Genomic DNA, 21,052 nt, shown 5'->3' on the forward strand with positions numbered 1-21,052 from the left:
TGATGTCACCTAGAACCTTCACAGCAGCGACAGCTTTATGAGGAGCATCAGCACTGCTCTGCCTGAGCAGAACCATCACCGCCATAGGTTGTCAAATAACCCGGGTTTAACCCACACAGGTAAGTCCAATGGGGTGCAGGCATGTCCTCTATGCTTACAGCTTCCCGTGGGTGTTGGTTTGATACAGTTTGGGGACAGCCAAGGAGGCATCTGCAGGCAACAAAGGTAGGTGTGTGCTTGTGTGTGTGTTTCCTATGCAGATCCTAAGCCCAGTGTCACATGCAAGTAGGAGGAGTAAGAAGGGTTCCTGGCAAATCCGGGTTATGGATTGCATTTAAAAAGGCCCCGTGGGAGTGCAATGGGCCCCTGTCTTGCTGCTTAGCAATAATGGTATGGGTTTAGGTTCTGCTGTGTGTACTGGTGGTTGACTGCCCCCCAGCCCAGAGTGTGCATGGAAAATTGTCTGGCAGCCTCCCTGACAGCAAGCAGTGATAGTGCCCATGAAGGGCACCTTGTTGGGCCCGCCCCTTTCACGGTTATCGCTTCTCGGCCTTTTGGCTAAGATCAAGTGTAGTATCTGTTCTTATCAGTTTAATATCTGATACGTCCCCTATCTGGGGACCATATATTAAATGGATTTTTGAGAACGGGGGCCGATTTCGAAGCTTGCTTCCGTCGCCCTATGCATTGACCCGATATGGCAGTATCTTCGGGTACAGTGCACCACCCCCTTACAGGGTTAAAAAGAAAGATTCCTACTTTCATTGCTACCTGCTTGCTGGCTAGCCAGCTAGCCAGCCCTGTGGGCCTTGCTGCTGCTGCAGCCAAAAAACAAAAGGTGGTGCTGCTGCTGCTTCTGCTGCTTCTGCTTCTGCTTGTGTCTGGCCGCTGTTGGAGCGTCCAGGCACAGGACTTCTGCTGCTGCTGACTAAATGGCCTCCTTAATTGGATCATTTGAGTAGCCAGCACACCTGTGCAGGTAGGGCATGACATGATAGGCAGCTGCCTTGATAGCGGGTGGGTGCTGAATGTTCCTAATTGACAAAATAAGATTAATGCTTATGAAGAAATATAAAATCTCATCCCTTCCCCAATATCGCGCCACACCCCTACCCCTTAATTCCCTGGTTGAACTTGATGGACATATGTCTTTTTTCGACCGTACTAACTATGTAACTATGTAACATAACATGGGGGGGGGGGGGGTCTCCTGGCTGTTCACACAGGTGTGTCATTGCTGTACATTGACCATGCATTGCTTCTGTGGTATTGCAAAGGCAAAGACAAATGCTTCCAGCCATCCATTGCACTAATGGATTGGTCATCAGCTGGCTGTCTATGTCCCGCATCAATATAGACCAAAGTACAGAGGGTTAGGCTATGCTATTGTGCACCTACCTGATGCATCAGAAGGTGCGAGGCCCTTGCTAAATTCTGTGCACAGACTTTGAGATCTATACTTTAGACTGTATTTAAACCTGCTCCAACATGGACTGACATTCTGGCCTACTTTCAGCCGATGCGACTTGTCTGTCGCTGAACAGTCGCTTTTTATGTATTCAGCACCTATGTATAATGTTGTAAAAATGCTCTAGAAGCTAAAGTCGCAGAAATGTCACACATATTTGGCCTGCAACTTTCTGTGCGACAAATTCAGACAGGAAAAATCAGTATAAATCCTTAGAAAATTATCCCCCAGTGTCTCCATCTGCTGGCGGTATTGAATAAGCATTGCTGCACTGATGGGGTATGCATTAGATGAAAAAAAAGAAGAAAAAGAAGAATAATACGCCCAGAAAAGAGGCGAAAAGGAGAAAAACGTAAAAAAACGTGAAAAAAAGTAAGAGGAAGAGAAGGGAAAAAAAGGTGGAAATGGGTTTAAAAGTGATTTCGGCGGAGAAATATATATATATATATATATATATATATATATATATATATACGCGCACACACACACATATATATAAACGTATTCTCCGTTGAGATATTGCAGCCGCTGCTGTGTCCAGGCCCAGGAGCCTTAGCACTGTGCTGTGATGTCACTCAATACCACTGACATCACTAGGTGTAAACAACATCTCTCCTTTGCTGTGTATGTGACTATGGAGCTGTTTGGTGATGTCGTCTATTATGGCCTTCATAGAAGCAACAGGAGATTGTTGCATCCATCTAGAACCCTCAGAACTACAGTGCTATGATGTCACTCACTTCCACAGGCCTTGCAGAGTGTAAACAACAACAACCCAGCTTTGTTGTGTATGTAACCATAGGGATTTGTGATGTCACCTAGAACCTTCACAGCAGCGACAGCTTTATGAGGAGCATCAGCACTGCTCTGCCTGAGCAGAACCATCACCGCCATAGGTTGTCAAATAACCCGGGTTTAACCCACACAGGTAAGTCCAATGGGGTGCAGGCATGTCCTCTATGCTTACAGCTTCCCGTGGGTGTTGGTTTGATACTGTTTGGGGACAGCCAAGGAGGCATCTGCAGGCAACAAAGGTAGGTGTGTGCTTGTGTGTGTGTTTCCTATGCAGATCCTAAGCCCAGTGTCACATGCAAGTAGGAGGAGTAAGAAGGGTTCCTGGCAAATCCGGGTTATGGATTGCATTTAAAAAGGCCCCGTGGGAGTGCAATGGGCCCCTGTCTTGCTGCTTAGCAATAATGGTATGGGTTTAGGTTCTGCTGTGTGTACTGGTGGTTGACTGCCCCCCAGCCCAGAGTGTGCATGGAAAATTGTCTGGCAGCCTCCCTGACAGCAAGCAGTGATAGTGCCCATGAAGGGCACCTTGTTGGGCCCGCCCCTTTCACGGTTATCGCTTCTCGGCCTTTTGGCTAAGATCAAGTGTAGTATCTGTTCTTATCAGTTTAATATCTGATACGTCCCCTATCTGGGGACCATATATTAAATGGATTTTTGAGAATGGGGGCCGATTTCGAAGCTTGCTTCCGTCGCCCTATGCATTGACCCGATATGGCAGTATCTTCGGGTACAGTGCACCACCCCCTTACAGGGTTAAAAAGAAAGATTCCTACTTTCATTGCTACCTGCTTGCTGGCTAGCCAGCTAGCCAGCCCTGTGGGCCTTGCTGCTGCTGCAGCCAAAAAACAAAAGGTGGTGCTGCTGCTGCTTCTGCTGCTTCTGCTTGTGTCTGGCCGCTGTTGGAGCGTCCAGGCACAGGACTTCTGCTGCTGCTGACTAAATGGCCTCCTTAATTGGATCATTTGAGTAGCCAGCACACCTGTGCAGGTAGGGCATGACATGATAGGCAGCTGCCTTGATAGCGGGTGGGTGCTGAATGTTCCTAATTGACAAAATAAGATTAATGCTTATGAAGAAATATAAAATCTCATCCCTTCCCCAATATCGCGCCACACCCCTACCCCTTAATTCCCTGGTTGAACTTGATGGACATATGTCTTTTTTTGACCGTACTAACTATGTAACTATGTAACATAACATGGGGGGGGGGGGGGGGGTCTCCTGGCTGTTCACACAGGTGTGTCATTGCTGTACATTGACCATGCATTGCTTCTGTGGTATTGCAAAGGCAAAGACAAATGCTTCCAGCCATCCATTGCACTAATGGATTGGTCATCAGCTGGCTGTCTATGTCCCGCATCAATATAGACCAAAGTACAGAGGGTTAGGCTATGCTATTGTGCACCTACCTGATGCATCAGAAGGTGCGAGGCCCTTGCTAAATTCTGTGCACAGACTTTGAGATCTATACTTTAGACTGTGTCTAAACCTGCTCCAACATGGACTGACATTCTGGCCTACTTTCAGCCGATGCGACTTGTCTGTCGCTGAACAGTCGCTTTTTATGTATTCAGCACCTATGTATAATGTTGTAAAAATGCTCTAGAAGCTAAAGTCGCAGAAATGTCACACATATTTGGCCTGCAACTTTCTGTGCGACAAATTCAGACAGGAAAAATCAGTATAAATCCTTAGAAAATTATCCCCCAGTGTCTCCATCTGCTGGCGGTATTGAATAAGCATTGCTGCACTGATGGGGTATGCATTAGACGAAAAAAAAGAAGAAAAAGAAGAATAATACGCCCAGAAAAGAGGCGAAAAGGAGAAAAACGTAAAAAAACGTGAAAAAAAAGTAAGAGGAAGAGAAGGGAAAAAAAGGTGGAAATGGGTTTAAAAGTGATTTCGGCGGAGAAATATATATTTGTGGTCGTGGCCCATGATAGTGGAATTGGACGTACTTACCAATGCTTGTCTTGATCTGTTTGTTTCACAACTCGTCCACCTGTAAAACACATCCTGCCACTGAACACACATGCCTTAACCTGGACTGATACTAACTGACCCTTACTACTGAATCTTAACAGCGGTTGAATTGTGCCCAAACCGCGAACGAGGGCACGCCTATAGTGGGCATGCCCTATTGGTGATAAATGAAAAATGGGTTTGGGAGGGTGGGCAACGCTGTGCGATGAACGTGCCGGCTTGCAGAGAGGCCGAACGTTAAATACACCCGGCCCCTCCCACAAATTCAGCCGTAGGCTTCTCACTTGTGGTCGTGGCCCATGATAGTGGAATTGGACGTACTTACCAATGCTTGTCTTGATCTGTTTGTTTCACAACTCGTCCACCTGTAAAACACATCCTGCCACTGAACACACATGCCTTAACCTGGACTGATACTAACTGACCCTTACTACTGAATCTTAACAGCGGTTGAATTGTGCCCAAACCGCGAACGAGGGCACGCCTATAGTGGGCAAAAAATGATAACACGGTTAGGTAAATGGTGAAAGCAAAATTACTTTTATTTATTACAGCACTAAAAATTTGAATACATCCGCCATTTCTAACTGGGGGTTGGGAATGTATGCCGCATAGGCATCTGATTTCCATCTTCCTAATTTTTTTAATATATGGACCGGTACTCCGTGTTTGGAGGCTGCGGAGGCTGCTCCAATGCGGAACGAGTGTCCTGAGTAGCAGCGTGGGTCAAGACCTAACAGCCTAATCAACGTGCGTACATGACTGACAAACTGAGCGGTGGTGAGAGGAGCTGAATCAAAAGGCAGCAGTGGCTTTAACTCTGGTTTGCCATTCATGATGTTTACCCACTCCGTGAGTACCGCAAGAGGGCACCAGGGGTTACCGGAGGGATAATACCGCACCATGGTGGACTCCCTGCAGGTTTTCGTGACCCGTAGTGTGAGCTCTGCATGACTTTGCTTAATGCTGAGTTGGCCTATGTCTACGAAAGGTGCTGAACGTGACGCACAAGTGATCTCCCCAGGCCTCAAAAACCCATAAAGCGCCAAATATATGCCGACCTTGATAACCTTGCTGTGGAACCACCCGAACGGGGCGGAGTCGAGAAGATTCGACATGTTTCTGAAGATTTCCCCTGTAATAGGTTGCCGTGTACCCACCCGCGGGATGGAGGTAGAATTAACCCCTTTTAATGCCGCTTTGATAAGATGTATTGAGCATATGGAAGGCTCTTCAGGGAATTGTAAAGCATGGTAGTGTTGAATTCCGGATATATGTAACTTGATGGAGTTGTAAGACAAGCTCAGGTCAGAGTGGCAAAAGGCAATGAACTGTAGTATAGTGGAAATGCTAAAGCCCCAAGGCAAGGCGTGTCTGTCCAGAAACGAGCTGTATAAGCTGATGGCTGCTGCGTAAGCCTTCCTTGTCCTTGGGGCTAATGAACTCCTCACTAAAGTTTCTGCTATCAGGGAGTAACGCCTCAATCCAGAGTTAGCACCCGATGTGAAGGCACTGTGGTGGCTACTGGCTCCGCACCTGGTGAGACCTGGAAAAAAAGATCATAGTTACCCCTAGACAAGGCATCAGCCGCTGTGTTGCAAGTTCCAGCTATGTGTACTGCAATGAAGTTGAAATTGTGTTGTAGTGCTATCCATACTAGCCTGCGCAAATAACTCATGACCTGTAATGATTTGGATCTACCCTTGTTAACTGTCTGTACTGTGGCCAAATTGTCACAGAAAAACGTGACCGTGGATTTGGACCATGAGGATCCCCAGACGTGTGCTGCTGCCACTATGGGATACACTTCAAACAAGGCGGAAGTGCGGCTGAACCCAGGGACATCCATAACCTCTGGTGGCCATCGGCTGGCCATCCACTGCTCGCCATGGATTGCTGCGAAACCCAGTGTGCCTGTGGCATCCGTGTACACCTTAGGGGAGTCGAGAGTGACAGCTGGCAAGAAAATTGACACCCCATTCCACTGACTGATGTGATCATGCCACATGTGTAAGTCTGCCAACGCTTCAGGACCTAACTTGACCGGACTACCTGACTTTGTTGCTAGTGACAGTAGTGCCAACAGCCTTGATACAAAAGATCTACCCTGCGGAATTATCCGCATTGCGAAAGCTAGCATGCCTAGCAAGCTCTGTAGTTCAACCCTTGATGTCACTCGTGTTCTCATGAATTTCTGGATGGTTTCTTTAATTCTACTGAGTTTGTCTGCGGGCAGGCTGGCCTGCATTCTCTCTGTGTCCAGTACCACACCTAGGAATGTAATCTTAGCTGATGGTCCCTCCGTTTTCCCATGAGATACTGGTATACCCAGGGTGTCGAATAAAGACCTCAGTGCTAGCAGACTGTTGGGATTACCGCCTGGGGGATCTAACAGGAGAAAGTCGTCCAAGTAATGTATGACGTGTCTACAACCTGACACATTTACCAGTACCCAGTGCAATGCTCTTGCTAGCTGTTCGAACAACCACGGGCTGCTCTTGGAGCCGAACGTGAGTCTTGAGGCGAAATAGTACATGCCCTGCCACTTTATGCCATACCACTTCCACAACTCTTCTGCTATTGGTAGCAACTTGAAGGCATCGGCAATATCTGCCTTTGCTAACCATGTACCTGTTCCCAACTGAAGAATATTTTGTATAGCGAGGTCGACTGAAGCATATTTCATAGCAAATTCTTCAGATGGGATCAGGGCATTCAGGCTGGGTACTACAGAAGAATATGGGGCAGATAAGTCGTAAATTAAACGTTTTTTATTGGAGAATTTCCCTGTCACCACCCCGACCGGACTGACCCTCCAGACTTCGAATGGTGACGTCTGGAATGGCCCGATGATGAAGCCTTTGGTTAACTCCTGTTGGATTAATTCCGTAACGACCTGGGGTTGCTGCGTGGCTGACCGTAAATTTTTGCACTCAAACGTAGATTGAGGTAAAGACACTAAGCCTGTGTGGAAACCCGACCTGAAGCCTGTGAGTAACCATTGTACCCAGTCTCGTTCCGGGTGATCTGCCAACACACCAGCCAGCGCATCCACCTGGACCCCGCCTAGTCACGACTGCTGTGACCTCTGAGAGCACAATGAGCTGGGATGGGCCCGGAAGCAGAGCAAGCACACGTGCAACAACCTGCAGTTGCTGAAATTGCAACTTGCCAAGTTGTAGTTGTTGCATACCTGGCTCCTGCCCAGGTACCTCACAGGGCGCCCCAGTTTGTCTACAGCAGTCGAGAACTTGTGCCCGGGAGCAGGAGAAGCCGTGACCCCCCTACTGGTACTTGGCTCAGGCTCGTGGCTGGCGCTGGAACACCACGGGGCTGTGTGTGAAATAGACTGGCAGATGGTGCAGGTCGGAGCCTTCAACCCAGCAAAATGCTTACAAAACAGTTCGGTGTCTACCACTCCCCAGTCTGTTTCGTAAGCGAACTGACTGACCCCTGCCGCAGCCTTTGCCGCAAAGGACTTGTGGTACTCGTAGAAGTACGACCCGCCGTATTTGTACGCAAACTCTGATAATTTGTACAAATACAGGTCCAGCTCTTCCCTCCTCTCTGGTTTCTCAGTACAGATCACATCCCTGTATAGGCTGAAAGCAATCACAAACTCTACTATAGTGAGCTTGCGGTTTAACCTGGCATCCTTGCTCTTGAAGACCACCGAGACCTCCCCACATGCTACCGTCTTCGTCTCAGTGACGTCTTGGGTGCTGATAAGCAAGGATGCCAGGTTAACGTCCTTGCCGTCCAGAATATCCTTGCGGATGGAAGCGGGAATGAAGTGTGATGGCGTGATTTTTGGAGGAGTTGTTCCCCTACCTACAGGAGTTGCCACCATAGGCGTAGCTGGGGTTGCGGGTGCAACCGCCGCGAGGGGAACTGATGCTTGGGACGCACTACCCCTCTCGAATGTGTCCATTCTGGATTCCAGGCTGGACATGGAGGACAACATGCTGTTCATCATAGAATGCAGTTGTGCCAGGGACGTGGCTACTGTCTGCCCTGACATGTCCTGCTGACTGCCGCTCGCTTCCTGTCCTGATGTTAGCAGCTTGTATAATTCTGCTTTCCTAGCTGCCGCCGGAAATGGAATTCCCTTCTTGCGAAGCTCCTCCATCAATCTGGGAATTGTCCAGGATCTGTACGCCGTGCCTATTCCCTGCTCGGAACTCCTGGCAGGGGTTTCTGGGACAGACAACGTGTCTTCGATGTCTGATGCGTTCGACATAATGCCTCCACCTGTCCGGGCCATGACGGGTGCCGGGGAGAGATTAATAAAACATGAAAACCATGTATGCCTTCCGACTCTAGTTGATAAGCCCTTCTGCTACTAACCTGCCAACTACCACCGTCAACCGTCAGGCAAGGACCTAGGACAACACGATATATTAACACATGCTATAACATTCCTACTATCGACTCAGGTGCCTACCACCTCACCGTGTACTACCTAGACCAACTCTCCTGGCTCGTTGACCGTGACTATACTAGACCATCCCAATTGTCGTGAAAACATGATCGTGGGACAGTGAAACCGCCAACATTTACACCATCGTGACATAAGGTTCTAAGGCCTGCGGAGCACAAGCCCCTGTCGTGGACCGTGTGAACGCAACGTGTCGCCTCGTGCGAATTGCTCTGAAAATGTGTCCGCAACTGTCTTGTCGTGGTTCCGTCCTGCAAGATGTTTCGGGAGATAGTCTAATTATAAGTGTATTGCTCTGAAGACGTGTCAGCAGCAATGAGTCGTAGCTACCCTCCTGAAGAACGTGTCAGGATAAGTGGATCTGCGCTTAATCGTACGTGTGCCGTGTGGTATGCTCTGAAAACGTGTCAGCAGCAAACCAGATGTAGGTTACCCCCCTGAAGACGTGTCAGGACAACGGGTTAAATTCCTACCAATGAATGACGTATGGTATGCTCTGAAAACGTGTCAGCAGCCAATAACTGTTATGTCCCCCCCCCCCCGCCACCCTGCATGCGTGTCAGGGTGACGGTTCACTTCTATTCAAGTGTGTAGCGCGATGGCATGCTCTGAAAAACGTGTCAGTAGCAAACCAGCTGTAGGTTACCCCCCTGAAATCGTGTCAGTACAACGGGTTAACTCCTACAAAAGTGCGTAACGTGTGGTATGCTCTGAAAGACGTGTCAGTAGCAAACCTGGCTGTAGGTCACCCCCTGAAAGCGTGTCAGGATAACAGGTTAAACTCCTACATATGTGCGTGACGTGTGGTATGCTCTGAAAAACGTGTCAGTAGCACACCTGGAAACGAGTTGAAGATGACCAGCTGTGAATGCTGCCCCTAAATCGTGTCGGACTGCAGTTGTTGGTTACTCTTATGAGTCCGTAACGTGAGCTATACGGTGTGCTCTGGCCACGTGCCAGTAGTCCTTGTTATGCGGGAGTGTCAATGTTTGCTCCTGTGTGGCGTTCCGTATGTCCTGTGATGCTAGCCATGGGGCCTGTCCAAGGAATGACACCCGTCCCCCTTTTTTATTTTTTTTTTATACGACCATGCCCCCCACATGTACATGCATACGCATCTGCACCCACCCTCTGCATGTGCGTACACCTGCGCATGCATGCCCTGACGCGTCAGACGCCAATAGTCGTTTCAGAGGTTTACTGTTATGTCCCCCCCTGTGTTGGCCCCTGTTCTGTTGTCATATACTGAGATCTATCCGGATGAGCTGCGGCTGTTGACCCCCTGGAGACATGACCTCCGCCCCACTGCACGTGGTATCCCCGTGATCACATCTCCAGAGTAGTCACAGCCTGTGCCTTGTCAGATCAATCATAGCTGTCAATGTATCTCAGTAATGTGCATCAACTGTGACAACTACCGGTTCCCAGTGCTAATACATATACCTTGGAACATACCTATGAGTTTTGACTGTTTTGCCAGGACTTGTCCTACGCACTTTTAAGCCTATAAAGTATAAATGCATAATGTAACAATACCCAGCCACATAGTACGTTATCCCATCGTCAAGATTGAAGACCTTGTACCCTCCTTCTTGTCAGCGATATGCATGGCACGTACCCTGTCACAACCACCGCCGGTGATCACTCAGAAATAACGACATAACAAGTTATCACCATCCTCAGTACCGACATGCTGCCAATCAACCCCCCCCTCACAGACTCTGCACTGCCATCTAAGCGTCCCTGGCAGAATCAGTTGGCTGCGAATCTGCCGTCCCCCCTGCGAGGAACCGTTTGCGGGGCTGTACGTTTCACGGGCGTGGCCACTAAAGGCCCCTGTATCCAGCGCTTACCCGTCCTCTGGATTCAGTCCTGGAGATCGATGCGTGTCCCCTGGCTGAACGCCCGCCGTTCACCTGACCGGAACCGGAAATCCCCGCTTGCTGACGTCCCTTCCTGTAACGTCTCCAACGCTGTGCGAACAACGCTGTGCGATGAACGTGCCGGCTTGCAGAGAGGCCGAACGTTAAATACACCCGGCCCCTCCCACAAATTCAGCCGTAGGCTTCTCACATATATATATATATATATATATATATATATATATATATATACGCGCACACACACACATATATATAAACGTATTCTCCGTTGAGATATTGCAGCCGCTGCTGTGTCCAGGCCCAGGAGCCTTAGCACTGTGCTGTGATGTCACTCAATACCACTGACATCACTAGGTGTAAACAACATCTCTCCTTTGCTGTGTATGTGACTATGGAGCTGTTTGGTGATGTCGTCTATTATGGCCTTCATAGAAGCAACAGGAGATTGTTGCATCCATCTAGAACCCTCAGAACTACAGTGCTATGATGTCACTCACTTCCACAGGCCTTGCAGAGTGTAAACAACAACAACCCAGCTTTGTTGTGTATGTAACCATAGGGATTTGTGATGTCACCTAGAACCTTCACAGCAGCGACAGCTTTATGAGGAGCATCAGCACTGCTCTGCCTGAGCAGAACCATCACCGCCATAGGTTGTCAAATAACCCGGGTTTAACCCACACAGGTAAGTCCAATGGGGTGCAGGCATGTCCTCTATGCTTACAGCTTCCCGTGGGTGTTGGTTTGATACCGTTTGGGGACAGCCAAGGAGGCATCTGCAGGCAACAAAGGTAGGTGTGTGCTTGTGTGTGTGTTTCCTATGCAGATCCTAAGCCCAGTGTCACATGCAAGTAGGAGGAGTAAGAAGGGTTCCTGGCAAATCCGGGTTATGGATTGCATTTAAAAAGGCCCCGTGGGAGTGCAATGGGCCCCTGTCTTGCTGCTTAGCAATAATGGTATGGGTTTAGGTTCTGCTGTGTGTACTGGTGGTTGACTGCCCCCCAGCCCAGAGTGTGCATGGAAAATTGTCTGGCAGCCTCCCTGACAGCAAGCAGTGATAGTGCCCATGAAGGGCACCTTGTTGGGCCCGCCCCTTTCATGGTTATCGCTTCTCGGCCTTTTGGCTAAGATCAAGTGTAGTATCTGTTCTTATCAGTTTAATATCTGATACGTCCCCTATCTGGGGACCATATATTAAATGGATTTTTGAGAACGGGGGCCGATTTCGAAGCTTGCTTCCGTCGCCCTATGCATTGACCCGATATGGCAGTATCTTCGGGTACAGTGCACCACCCCCTTACAGGGTTAAAAAGAAAGATTCCTACTTTCATTGCTACCTGCTTGCTGGCTAGCCAGCTAGCCAGCCCTGTGGGCCTTGCTGCTGCTGCAGCCAAAAAACAAAAGGTGGTGCTGCTGCTGCTTCTGCTGCTTCTGCTTCTGCTTGTGTCTGGCCGCTGTTGGAGCGTCCAGGCACAGGACTTCTGCTGCTGCTGACTAAATGGCCTCCTTAATTGGATCATTTGAGTAGCCAGCACACCTGTGCAGGTAGGGCATGACATGATAGGCAGCTGCCTTGATAGCGGGTGGGTGCTGAATGTTCCTAATTGACAAAATAAGATTAATGCTTATGAAGAAATATAAAATCTCATCCCTTCCCCAATATCGCGCCACACCCCTACCCCTTAATTCCCTGGTTGAACTTGATGGACATATGTCTTTTTTCGACCGTACTAACTATGTAACTATGTAACATAACATGGGGGGGGGGGGGGGTCTCCTGGCTGTTCACACAGGTGTGTCATTGCTGTACATTGACCATGCATTGCTTCTGTGGTATTGCAAAGGCAAAGACAAATGCTTCCAGCCATCCATTGCACTAATGGATTGGTCATCAGCTGGCTGTCTATGTCCCGCATCAATATAGACCAAAGTACAGAGGGTTAGGCTATGCTATTGTGCACCTACCTGATGCATCAGAAGGTGCGAGGCCCTTGCTAAATTCTGTGCACAGACTTTGAGATCTATACTTTAGACTGTATCTAAACCTGCTCCAACATGGACTGACATTCTGGCCTACTTTCAGCCGATGCGACTTGTCTGTCGCTGAACAGTCGCTTTTTATGTATTCAGCACCTATGTATAATGTTGTAAAAATGCTCTAGAAGCTAAAGTCGCAGAAATGTCACACATATTTGGCCTGCAACTTTCTGTGCGACAAATTCAGACAGGAAAAATCAGTATAAATCCTTAGAAAATTATCCCCCAGTGTCTCCATCTGCTGGCGGTATTGAATAAGCATTGCTGCACTGATGGGGTATGCATTAGACGAAAAAAAAGAAGAAAAAGAAGAATAATACGCCCAGAAAAGAGGCGAAAAGGAGAAAAACGTAAAAAAACGTGAAAAAAAAGTAAGAGGAAGAGAAGGGAAAAAAAGGTGGAAATGGGTTTAAAAGTGATTTCGGCGGAGAAATATATATATATATATATATATATATATATATATATATTTATACGCGCACACACACACATATATATAAACGTATTCTCCGTTGAGATATTGCAGCCGCTGCTGTGTCCAGGCCCAGGAGCCTTAGCACTGTGCTGTGATGTCACTCAATACCACTGACATCACTAGGTGTAAACAACATCTCTCCTTTGCTGTGTATGTGACTATGGAGCTGTTTGGTGATGTCGTCTATTATGGCCTTCATAGAAGCAACAGGAGATTGTTGCATCCATCTAGAACCCTCAGAACTACAGTGCTATGATGTCACTCACTTCCACAGGCCTTGCAGAGTGTAAACAACAACAACCCAGCTTTGTTGTGTATGTAACCATAGGGATTTGTGATGTCACCTAGAACCTTCACAGCAGCGACAGCTTTATGAGGAGCATCAGCACTGCTCTGCCTGAGCAGAACCATCACCGCCATAGGTTGTCAAATAACCCGGGTTTAACCCACACAGGTAAGTCCAATGGGGTGCAGGCATGTCCTCTATGCTTACAGCTTCCCGTGGGTGTTGGTTTGATACCGTTTGGGGACAGCCAAGGAGGCATCTGCAGGCAACAAAGGTAGGTGTGTGCTTGTGTGTGTGTTTCCTATGCAGATCCTAAGCCCAGTGTCACATGCAAGTAGGAGGAGTAAGAAGGGTTCCTGGCAAATCCGGGTTATGGATTGCATTTAAAAAGGCCCCGTGGGAGTGCAATGGGCCCCTGTCTTGCTGCTTAGCAATAATGGTATGGGTTTAGGTTCTGCTGTGTGTACTGGTGGTTGACTGCCCCCCAGCCCAGAGTGTGCATGGAAAATTGTCTGGCAGCCTCCCTGACAGCAAGCAGTGATAGTGCCCATGAAGGGCACCTTGTTGGGCCCGCCCCTTTCACGGTTATCGCTTCTCGGCCTTTTGGCTAAGATCAAGTGTAGTATCTGTTCTTATCAGTTTAATATCTGATACGTCCCCTATCTGGGGACCATATATTAAATGGATTTTTGAGAACGGGGGCCGATTTCGAAGCTTGCTTCCGTCGCCCTATGCATTGACCCGATATGGCAGTATCTTCGGGTACAGTGCACCACCCCCTTACAGGGTTAAAAAGAAAGATTCCTACTTTCATTGCTACCTGCTTGCTGGCTAGCCAGCTAGCCAGCCCTGTGGGCCTTGCTGCTGCTGCAGCCAAAAAACAAAAGGTGGTGCTGCTGCTGCTTCTGCTTCTGCTTGTGTCTGGCCGCTGTTGGAGCGTCCAGGCACAGGACTTCTGCTGCTGCTGACTAAATGGCCTCCTTAATTGGATCATTTGAGTAGCCAGCACACCTGTGCAGGTAGGGCATGACATGATAGGCAGCTGCCTTGATAGCGGGTGGGTGCTGAATGTTCCTAATTGACAAAATAAGATTAATGCTTATGAAGAAATATAAAATCTCATCCCTTCCCCAATATCGCGCCACACCCCTACCCCTTAATTCCCTGGTTGAACTTGATGGACATATGTCTTTTTTCGACCGTACTAACTATGTAACTATGTAACATAACATGGGGGGGGGGGGGTCTCCTGGCTGTTCACACAGGTGTGTCATTGCTGTACATTGACCATGCATTGCTTCTGTGGTATTGCAAAGGCAAAGACAAATGCTTCCAGCCATCCATTGCACTAATGGATTGGTCATCAGCTGGCTGTCTATGTCCCGCATCAATATAGACCAAAGTACAGAGGGTTAGGCTATGCTATTGTGCACCTACCTGATGCATCAGAAGGTGCGAGGCCCTTGCTAAATTCTGTGCAAAGACTTTGAGATCTATACTTTAGACTGTATCTAAACCTGCTCCAACATGGACTGACATTCTGGCCTACTTTCAGCCGATGCGACTTGTCTGTCGCTGAACAGTCGCTTTTTATGGTATTCAGCACCTATGTATATATGTTGTAAAAAATGCTCTAGAAGCTAAAGTCGCAGAAATGTCACACATATTTGGCTCTGCAACTTTCTGTGCGACAAATTCAGACAGGAAAAATCAGTATAAATCCTTAGAAAATTATCCCCCAGTGTCTCCATCTGCTGGCGGTATTGAATAAGGAATGCTGCACTGATGGGGTATGCATTAGACGAAAAAAAGAAAGAAAAGAAGAATAATACGCCCAGAAAAAGAGGCGAAAAGGAGAAAAAACCGTAAAAAAAACGTGAAAAAAAAAGTAAGAGGAAGAGAAGGGAAAAAAAGGTGGAAATGGGTTTAAAAGTGATTTCGGCGCGAGAAATATATAATATATATATCTATATATATATCTATATATATATATACGCGCACACACACACATATATATAAACGTATTCTCCGTTGAGATATTGCAGCCGCTGCTGTGTCCAGGCCAGGAGCCTTAGCACTGTGCTGTGATGTCACTCAATACCACTGACATCACTAGGGTGTAAAACAACATCTCTCCTTTGCTGTGTATGTGACTATGGAGCTGTTTGGTGATGTCGTCTATTATGGCCTTCATAGAAGCAAACAGGAGATTGTTGCATCCATCTAGAACCCTCAGAACTACAGTGCTATGATGTCACTCACTTCCACAGGCCTTGCAGAGTGTAAACAACAACAACCCAGCTTTGTTGTGTATGTAACCATAGGGATTTGTGATGTCACCTAGAACCTTCACAGCAGCGACAGCTTTATGAGGAGCATCAGCACTGCTCTGCCTGAGCAGAAGCCCATCACCGCCATAGGTTGTCAAATAACCCGGGTTTAACCCAACACAGGTAAGTCCAATGGGGTGCAGGCATGTCCTCTATGCTTACAGCTTCCCGTGGGTGTTGGTTGATACCGTTTGGGGGACAGCCAAGGAGGCATCTGCAGGCAACAAAGGTAGGTGTGTGCTTGTGTGTGTGTTTCGCTATGCAGATCCTAAGCCCAGTGTCACATGCAAGTAGGAGGAGTAAGAAGGGGTTCCTGGCAAATCCGGGTTATGGATTGCATTTAAAAAGGCCCCGTGGGAGTGCAATGGGCCCCGTGTCTTGCTGCTTAGCAATAATGGTATGGGTTTAGGTTCTGCTGTGTGTACTGGTGGTTGACTGCCCCCCAGCCCAGAGTGTGCATGGAAAATTGTCTGGCAGCCTCCCTGACAGCAAGCAGTGATAGTGCCCATTGAAGGGCACCTTGTTGGGCCCGCCCCTTTCACGGTTATCGCTTCTCGGCCCTTTTGGCTAAGATCAAGTGTAGTATCTGTTCTTATCAGTTTAATATCTGATACGTCCCCTATCTGGGGACCATATATTAAATGGATTTTTGAGAACGGGGGCCGATTTCGAAGCTTGCTTCCGTCACCCTATGCATTGACCCGATATGGCAGGTATCTTCGGTACAGTGCACCACCACCCTTACAGGGTTAAAAAGAAAGATTCCTACTTTCATTGCTACCTGCTTGCTGGCTAGCCAGCTAGCCAGCCCTGTGGGCCTTGCTGCTGCTGCAGCCAAAAAACAAAAGGTGGTGCTGCTGCTGCTTTTGCTGCTTCTGCTTCTGCTTGTGTCTGGCCGCTGTTGGAGCGTCCAGGCACAGGACTTCTGCTGCTGCTGACTAAAATGGCCTCCTTAATTGGATCATTTGAAGTAGCCAGCACACCTGTGCAGGTAGGGCATGACATGATAGGCAGCTGCCTTGATAGCGGGTGGGTGCTGAATGTTCCTAATTGACAAAATAAGATTAATGCTTATGAAGAAATATAAAATCTCATCCCTTCCCCCAATATCGCGCCACACCCCCTACCCCTTAATTCCCTGGTTGAACTTGATGGACATATGTCTTTTTTCGACCGTACTAACTATGTAACTATGTAACATAACATGGGGGGGGGGGGGTCTCCTGGCTGTTCACACAGGTGTGTCATTGCTGTACATTGACCATGCATTGCTTCTGTGGTATTGCAAAGGCAAAGACAAATGCTTCCAGCCATCCATTGCACTAATGGATTGGTCATCAGCTGGCTGTCTATGTCCCGCATCAATACTAGACCAAAGTACAGAGGGTTAGGCTATGCTATTGTGCACCTACCTGATGCATCAGAAGGTGCGAGGCCCTTGCTAAATTCTGTGCACAGACTTTGAGATCTATACTTTAGACTGTATCTAAACCTGCTACTTTCAGCCGATGCGACTTGTCTGTCGCTGAACAGTCGCTTTTTATGTATTCAGCACCTATGTATAATGTTGTAAAAATGCTCTAGAAGCTAAAGTCGCAGAAATGTCACACATATTTGGCCTGCAACTTTCTGTGCGACAAATTCAGACAGGAAAAATCAGTATAAATCCTTAGAAAATTATCCCCCAGTGTCTCCATCTGCTGGCGGTATTGAATAAGCATTGCTGCACTGATGGGGTATGCATTAGACGAAAAAAAAGAAGAAAAAGAAGAATAATACGCCCAGAAAAGAGGCGAAAAGGAGAAAAACGTAAAAAAACGTGAAAAAAAAGTAAGAGGAAGAGAAGGGAAAAAAAGGTGGAAATGGGTTTAAAAGTGATTTCGGCGGAGAAATATATATATATATATATATATATATATATATATATATATACGCGCACACACACACATATATATAAACGTATTCTCCGTTGAGATATTGCAGCCGCTGCTGTGTCCAGGCCCAGGAGCCTTAGCACTGTGCTGTGATGTCACTCAATACCACTGACATCACTAGGTGTAAACAACATCTCTCCTTTGCTGTGTATGTGACTATGGAGCTGTTTGGTGATGTCGTCTATTATGGCCTTCATAGAAGCAACAGGAGATTGTTGCATCCATCTAGAACCCTCAGAACTACAGTGCTATGATGTCACTCACTTCCACAGGCCTTGCAGAGTGTAAACAACAACAACCCAGCTTTGTTGTGTATGTAACCATAGGGATTTGTGATGTCACCTAGAACCTTCACAGCAGCGACAGCTTTATGAGGAGCATCAGCACTGCTCTGCCTGAGCAGAACCATCACCGCCATAGGTTGTCAAATAACCCGGGTTTAACCCACACAGGTAAGTCCAATGGGGTGCAGGCATGTCCTCTATGCTTACAGCTTCCCGTGGGTGTTGGTTTGATACCGTTTGGGGACAGCCAAGGAGGCATCTGCAGGCAACAAAGGTAGGTGTGTGCTTGTGTGTGTGTTTCCTATGCAGATCCTAAGCCCAGTGTCACATGCAAGTAGGAGGAGTAAGAAGGGTTCCTGGCAAATCCGGGTTATGGATTGCATTTAAAAAGGCCCCGTGGGAGTGCAATGGGCCCCTGTCTTGCTGCTTAGCAATAATGGTATGGGTTTAGGTTCTGCTGTGTGTACTGGTGGTTGACTGCCCCCCAGCCCAGAGTGTGCATGGAAAATTGTCTGGCAGCCTCCCTGACAGCAAGCAGTGATAGTGCCCATGAAGGGCACCTTGTTGGGCCCGCCCCTTTCACGGTTATCGCTTCTCGGCCTTTTGGCTAAGATCAAGTGTAGTATCTGTTCTTATCAGTTTAATATCTGATACGTCCCCTATCTGGGGACCATATATTAAATGGATTTTTGAGAACGGGGGCCGATTTCGAAGCTTGCTTCCGTCGCCCTATGCATTGACCCGATATGGCAGTATCTTCGGGTACAGTGCACCACCCCCTTACAGGGTTAAAAAGAAAGATTCCTACTTTCATTGCTACCTGCTTGCTGGCTAGCCAGCTAGCCAGCCCTGTGGGCCTTGCTGCTGCTGCAGCCAAAAAACAAAAGGTGGTGCTGCTGCTGCTTCTGCTGCTTCTGCTTCTGCTTGTGTCTGGCCGCTGTTGGAGCGTCCAGGCACAGGACTTCTGCTGCTGCTGACTAAATGGCCTCCTTAATTGGATCATTTGAGTAGCCAGCACACCTGTGCAGGTAGGGCATGACATGATAGGCAGCTGCCTTGATAGCGGGTGGGTGCTGAATGTTCCTAATTGACAAAATAAGATTAATGCTTATGAAGAAATATAAAATCTCATCCCTTCCCCAATATCGCGCCACACCCCTACCCCTTAATTCCCTTGTTGAACTTGATGGACATATGTCTTTTTTCGACCGTACTAACTATGTAACTATGTAACATAACATGGGGGGGGGGGGGGGGTCTCCTGGCTGTTCACACAGGTGTGTCATTGCTGTACATTGACCATGCATTGCTTCTGTGGTATTGCAAAGGCAAAGACAAATGCTTCCAGCCATCCATTGCACTAATGGATTGGTCATCAGCTGGCTGTCTATGTCCCGCATCAATATAGACCAAAGTACAGAGGGTTAGGCTATGCTATTGTGCACCTACCTGATGCATCAGAAGGTGCGAGGCCCTTGCTAAATTCTGTGCACAGACTTTGAGATCTATACTTTAGACTGTATCTAAACCTGCTCCAACATGGACTGACATTCTGGCCTACTTTCAGCCGATGCGACTTGTCTGTCGCTGAACAGTCGCTTTTTATGTATTCAGCACCTATGTATAATGTTGTAAAAATGCTCTAGAAGCTAAAGTCGCAGAAATGTCACACATATTTGGCCTGCAACTTTCTGTGCGACAAATTCAGACAGGAAAAATCAGTATAAATCCTTAGAAAATTATCCCCCAGTGTCTCCATCTGCTGGCGGTATTGAATAAGCATTGCTGCACTGATGGGGTATGCATTAGACGAAAAAAAAGAAGAAAAAGAAGAATAATACGCCCAGAAAAGAGGCGAAAAGGAGAAAAACGTAAAAAAACGTGAAAAAAAAGTAAGAGGAAGAGAAGGGAAAAAAAGGTGGAAATGGGTTTAAAAGTGATTTCGGCGGAGAAATATATATATATATATATATATATATATATATATATATATATATACGCGCACACACACACATATATATAAACGTATTCTCCGTTGAGATATTGCAGCCGCTGCTGTGTCCAGGCCCAGGAGCCTTAGCACTGTGCTGTGATGTCACTCAATACCACTGACATCACTAGGTGTAAACAACATCTCTCCTTTGCTGTGTATGTGACTATGGAGCTGTTTGGTGATGTCGTCTATTATGGCCTTCATAGAAGCAACAGGAGATTGTTGCATCCATCTAGAACCCTCAGAACTACAGTGCTATGATGTCACTCACTTCCACAGGCCTTGCAGAGTGTAAACAACAACAACCCAGCTTTGTTGTGTATGTAACCATAGGGATTTGTGATGTCACCTAGAACCTTCACAGCAGCGACAGCTTTATGAGGAGCATCAGCACTGCTCTGCCTGAGCAGAACCATCACCGCCATAGGTTGTCAAATAACCCGGGTTTAACCCACACAGGTAAGTCCAATGGGGTGCAGGCATGTCCTCTATGCTTACAGCTTCCCGTGGGTGTTGGTTTGATACCGTTTGGGGACAGCCAAGGAGGCATCTGCAGGCAACAAAGGTAGGTGTGTGCTTGTGTGTGTGTTTCCTATGCAGATCCTAAGCCCAGTGTCACATGCAAGTAGGAGGAGTAAGAAGGGTTCCTGGCAAATCCGGGTTATGGATTGCATTTAAAAAGGCCCCGTGGGAGTGCAATGGGCCCCTGTCTTGCGGCTTAGCAATAATGGTATGGGTTTAGGTTCTGCTGTGTGTACTGGTGGTTGACTGCCCCCCAGCCCAGAGTGTGCATGGAAAATTGTCTGGCAGCCTCCCTGACAGCAAGCAGTGATAGTGCCCATGAAGGGCACCTTGTTGGGCCCGCCCCTTTCACGGTTATCGCTTCTCGGCCTTTTGGCTAAGATCAAGTGTAGTATCTGTTCTTATCAGTTTAATATCTGATACGTCCCCTATCTGGGGACCATATATTAAATGGATTTTTGAGAACGGGGGCCGATTTCGAAGCTTGCTTCCGTCGCCCTATGCATTGACCCGATATGGCAGTATCTTCGGGTACAGTGCACCACCCCCTTACAGGGTTAAAAAGAAAGATTCCTACTTTCATTGCTACCTGCTTGCTGGCTAGCCAGCTAGCCAGCCCTGTGG

At 47.6% G+C, this 21,052-nt stretch overlaps 7 non-coding genes across 7 annotated transcripts; all 7 read left to right on the top strand.

The window, feature by feature from the left end:
- The first annotated feature begins 538 nt into the window (after window positions 1-538).
- Window positions 539-729, top strand: LOC130337564 (U2 spliceosomal RNA). The gene has a single exon (XR_008878425.1). It is a non-coding gene; the product is annotated as a U2 spliceosomal RNA (small nuclear RNA).
- A 2,086-nt stretch (window positions 730-2,815) lies between these two features.
- Window positions 2,816-3,006, top strand: LOC130337526 (U2 spliceosomal RNA). The gene has a single exon (XR_008878387.1). It is a non-coding gene; the product is annotated as a U2 spliceosomal RNA (small nuclear RNA).
- Window positions 3,007-11,671: 8,665 nt separating this feature from the next.
- On the top strand, window positions 11,672-11,862 carry LOC130337565 (U2 spliceosomal RNA). Its single transcript, XR_008878426.1, has one exon. It is a non-coding gene; the product is annotated as a U2 spliceosomal RNA (small nuclear RNA).
- A 2,090-nt stretch (window positions 11,863-13,952) lies between these two features.
- LOC130337566 (U2 spliceosomal RNA) lies at window positions 13,953-14,143 on the top strand. Its single transcript, XR_008878427.1, has one exon. It is a non-coding gene; the product is annotated as a U2 spliceosomal RNA (small nuclear RNA).
- A 2,098-nt stretch (window positions 14,144-16,241) lies between these two features.
- Window positions 16,242-16,433, top strand: LOC130337495 (U2 spliceosomal RNA). Its single transcript, XR_008878371.1, has one exon. It is a non-coding gene; the product is annotated as a U2 spliceosomal RNA (small nuclear RNA).
- Window positions 16,434-18,500: 2,067 nt separating this feature from the next.
- LOC130337567 (U2 spliceosomal RNA) lies at window positions 18,501-18,691 on the top strand. The gene has a single exon (XR_008878428.1). It is a non-coding gene; the product is annotated as a U2 spliceosomal RNA (small nuclear RNA).
- Window positions 18,692-20,784: 2,093 nt separating this feature from the next.
- On the top strand, window positions 20,785-20,975 carry LOC130337458 (U2 spliceosomal RNA). Its single transcript, XR_008878336.1, has one exon. It is a non-coding gene; the product is annotated as a U2 spliceosomal RNA (small nuclear RNA).
- The last annotated feature ends 77 nt before the right edge of the window (window positions 20,976-21,052 follow it).

This window comes from Hyla sarda, unplaced genomic scaffold (assembly GCF_029499605.1).
Source record: "Hyla sarda isolate aHylSar1 unplaced genomic scaffold, aHylSar1.hap1 scaffold_497, whole genome shotgun sequence".
NCBI classification, from domain to species: Eukaryota; Metazoa; Chordata; class Amphibia; order Anura; family Hylidae; genus Hyla; species Hyla sarda.